This window comes from Beta vulgaris, chromosome 6 (genome assembly GCF_026745355.1).
Source record: "Beta vulgaris subsp. vulgaris cultivar EL10 chromosome 6, EL10.2, whole genome shotgun sequence".
Classification (NCBI taxonomy): domain Eukaryota; kingdom Viridiplantae; phylum Streptophyta; class Magnoliopsida; order Caryophyllales; family Amaranthaceae; genus Beta; species Beta vulgaris.
In genome coordinates, this window is record NC_079207.1 from 28263473 (window position 1) to 28268250 (window position 4778).

Below are 4778 nucleotides of genomic sequence, written 5' to 3' on the forward strand. Positions count from 1 at the left end.
TCTGGAAATTCTAAAGGGGGTCCTAAACCTAATGATATCTGTAACTACTGTAAGGAAAAGGGGCATTGGAAGAAGGAATGTCCTAAAAAGAAGCATCAGGAGAACAAATCTGGGTCTGGTTCTGGTTCTGCTGCTGTTGCAGCAGAAAATTGAATTTGAGGATGACCTTGCTCTAGTGGCAAATGAGAAAACATATAGTGATGTGTGGGTTCTTGATTCTGGAGCGTCATATCATATGAGTCCTCATAGGGAGTGGTTTACTACTTATGAGCAGGTAGATGGGGGAAATATTTCGATGGCTAACAGTGCAGTCTGTAAGATAGTTGGAATAGGCTCTATCAAGATCCGGACTCATGATGATATTATCTATACTTTGAAAAATGTTAAGCATGTTCCACAGATGACCAACAATCTGATTTCACTTAGTCTACTAGACAGTAAGGGTTTCAGTTTCAGAGGGAGTGGTGGAACTGTGTATGCTTGCAAGGGTTCAAAGGAGGTTTTGAAGGGGGTCAAGCGTGGTACTTTGTATGTTCTGCAGGGTTCCACTATCTCAGGTTCAGCTTCTATTGCATCGTCTGAGGTTCAGAAGGAGGATATGACCAAGCTATGGCACATGAGACTTGGTCATATGAGTGAGAGAGGAATGCAAATCCTCTCCAAGGCAGATCTTCTATGTGGCCATAAGGTCACAAACCTGGAGTTTTGTGAGCATTGTGTTTTGGAAATTACATCGTAGCAAGTTTTCAAGGGCATTCATAGAACAAAAGGTACTCTGGATTATATCCACTCTGATTGTTGGGGTCCTTCACGCGTGGAGTCTTTGGCAGGTCACAGTATTTGTTTCTTTCATAGATGATTATTCAAGAATGACTTGGTTGATTATTATGAAGTCAAAAGGTGAAGCTTTCAAGAATTTAAGCAGTGGAAGGCATTAGTGGAAAATCAAACTGGGAAGAAGATCAAAAGGCTACGAACTGATAATGGTCTGGAATTTTGTTTGTCTGAGTTCAATGAGTTCTGTAAAATGAAGGGATTGCTAGGCATCACACTGTCAGAGATACACCACAGCAGAATGGTGTAGCAGAAAGGATGAATCAGACACTTCTGGAGAGAGCTCGGTGCATGCTCTCTAATGCTGGTATGACTAGAAGATTCTGGGGAGAAGCTGTCAATACAGCATGTTATTTGATAAATCGTGGACCTCATTCTGGGATCAATCTCAAAACACCATATGAGATGTGGTCAGGTAAGCCTGCAGATTACTCAGATTTGCGAGTTTTTGGTTGTAATGTCTACTATCATGTGAATGAAGGAAAACTAGAACCAAGGGCAAAAAGGGGAGTGTTTGTGGGTTATGGGGATGGAGTTAAGGGTTATAGATACTGGTCTCCGTCTGAAAAAGGGTTATACTTAGTAGAAATGTAGTCTTTGATGAAAACTCTATGTTTAATCCTAATGTGATGTCCATTGAAGTGTCAGATAGTAGTAGTGTTGATAAACAGGTGGAGCAGCAAGACACTCATGATGAGAGTGATGATCAACACATTGGTTCTGAAGAACCATCATCTTCGACGCCTAGTGAGGAGGCGCCTAGCCTGGCACGGGAACGTCCTATAAGGACAAATTTTGGTAAACCTCCAACGAATATGGGTTTGAAGATATGGTAGCTTATGCACTGCAGGTTGCTGAAGAGGTGGATGTCTATGAGCCATCAACCTATAGGGAGCAGTTACATGTACGGAGTCTACCCATTGGCTTGCTGCAATGGGGGAAGAGATGGAGTCACTTCATAAGAACGAGACTTGGGAGCTTGTGTCTAAGCCTTCAGGGAGAAAAATTGTTACTTGTAAATGGGTTTTCAAGAAAAAGGAGGGGATGACATCTGAAGAAGGGGTCAAGTATAAGGCTCGACTGGTTGCAAGAGGGTTCACACAAAGGGAGGGTGTAGACTATAATGAGATTTTTTCGCCTGTAGTCAGACATACTTCCATCAGGGTGCTACTAGCGATAGTTGCACATCAGGATTTTGAGCTTGAGCAGCTAGATGTAAAAACAGCTTTCTTACATGGAGAGTTGGAGGAGGAGATATATATGGCTCAACCAGATGGGTTTCAGGTTCCAAAGAAAAAACAGTGTTTGCAAGTTGAAGAAGTCCTTATATGGGCTAAAGCAGTCTCCAAGGCAATGGTACAAGAAGTTTGATAGCTATATGATGAAGCTAGGCTACAACAGGAGCTCATATGATTGTTGTGTGTATCATAACAAGCTGACAGATGGGTCTTTTATCTACTTAGTGCTATATGTGGATGATATGTTGATAGCTGCCAGGAACAAGTCAGATGTTCAGAAATTGAAGGAACTTCTCAGTGCTGAATTTGAAATGAAGGATTTGGGTGCAGCAAGGAAGATTTTGGGGATGGAAATTTATAGGGATAGGACTCAGAAGAAACTTTTCTTGTCACAGAAGGGTTATATTGAGAAGATATTGTCAAGGTTTGGCATGTCAACAGCAAAACCTATAGATACTCCAAGTGCTTCGAATAGTCATTTGTCTGTGGCTTTTGCACCTAAGTCGGCTGAGGAGAAGGAGTACATGAGTCGGGTTCCGTATGCTAGTGCAGTAGGGAGTCTGATGTATGCTATGGTTTGCACTAGGCCGGATCTTGCACATGCAGTCAGTGTGGTTAGTAGGTTCATGGGTGATCCTGGTAAGGAGCATTGGCAGGCAGTCAAGAGGATTTTCGATACCTTAGAGGTACGTCAGATATTGGTCTCATTTATGGAGGTGATATGGCTTGTTAGTTGCAGGATATTCTGATTCTGATTATGCTGGAGATGTAGATGGTAGAAGGTCTATGACTGTGTTTACTCTTGGTGGTTCTGTGGTGAGTTGGAAAGCAACTTTACAACCTACTGTAACTTTGTCTACTACTGAGGCAGAGTACATGGCCTTGAAGAAGCAGCTAAGGAGGGGATCTGGTTAAAGGGGTTAATCAGTGATTTGGGTCTACATCATGATCAAGCAATGTGTTCTGTGACAGTTAAGTGCAATATGTCTAGCAAAGGATCAAGTCCATCATGAGAGGACTAAACATATTGATGTCAGATATCATTTTCTGAGGAGTGAGACAAGGATTAAGGTGAAGAAGGTAGGAACTGCTGATAATCCTGCTGATATGTTCACCAAGCCGGTTCCGCAGAGTAAGTTCCAACATTGCTTGGACTTACTTAATATTCGTGATTGTTAGTTGCCCTCTTGGGGCAATTCTGGAGTCCTTAGGGACTAATCTGGTCTGGTTGTCTTTTGGGACAAATCTGGTGTTTGGGAGATTCTGGGCGTTGTGATCAATGCATCTGGTTTTCTGGTGATTATGAGAGAATTCAAGTCAAGGTGGAGATTTGTAAGAATATGCCTTGAATTATGGTGCTCAAGAAGTGTTCGACGAAATGCACGAGAGAGACGCAAAACTGCGTCTCGCCCGGGCGGTCGGGCGAACCTCGCCCGGTCGGGCGCGGGAGCAAGTTTGGAGAAACGTTGTTTCGCCCGGTCGGGCGCGCGTGTACGTTTAGGAGAGCTGGGGACCGCCCGGTCGGGCGGATTTCGCCCTGGGAGTCGGGCGGATCGGGGAAAAACGCGTTCTTTAGCTGTTTTGTATAAATAGGTTATTTTAACCTATCTTTTACACTACGAAAAACAATCTGTTCTCTCTGTAACATGGTTTCTTCTCATAATAAAATATTCTCTCTCTCTCTGCCGTGGAAGTAGCCAAATTGGTGAACCACGTAATTCTGGTGTCTGATTTTATTGTTTTTGCATTCATAATTTGTTTCTCTCTCACATCCGTTATAACAATGTATGTTTTTTGTTAAATTATATACATGTTGTGGTTTATGAAACATAGAACGGAGGTGAGTATTAGTCCAGGAGTTTTGGAAGTGTCAACACTTTGATAGTTTGTCGTCATCTCATAATATAAAGATACAACGTAATAAGCATTTGTTGATGAGATAATTACAAAATTATGCTTATAATCTATATATAATATGCAAAATTATGTATACAGTAATATAGAAACACAATTGCAAAATTTTATCACCTCTTCATTCTCTTTTTTCAATTCTCTTGTCCTTTCATCTCCTCTGATACACCAAATCTATATCTCTTTCTCTCACCACTCCATTCACTACAAGAAAATTCGCCTATCGGCAACCAATTTTTTGTAGCCTCTAAAAGTATTTTTTAGCATTAGTCAATTTTGGTTGACATTAAAAGTTGTTTTTAGCATCAATAAATTTTAGGTTGATCCTAAAAGTACTTTTTAGCATCTATGAAATAATGGTTGCCTCTAAAACTATTTGTTTAGTATCACGAAAATTTATGTTGCCTCTAAAAGTAGTTATTAGCATCAATGAAATAATAATTACCTCTAAAACTTTTTTTTTTAGCATTAGGAAAATTTATGTTGCCCCTAAAAGTAGTTTTAGCATTAATGAAATAATAGTTGCCTCTAAAAACATTTTCACACATCAGTGAAATTTAGGTTGCCTCTAAAACATCTTTTTAACAATAGTAAAATCTAGTTCCCCTAAAAGTAACTTTTAGTATTCATGCAATTCATATCACCCCTAAATGTTTTCTTTAACATCGATTGAATTATGATTCCCTCTGAATGCTCTTTCAAGCATTACTGAAATTGATGCGGTTCTTAAAAGCTCATCCATTACTACAAAATCACCTTTCGGAGTAGCCTCCATATTCTCTTTAGTGTTGGCTA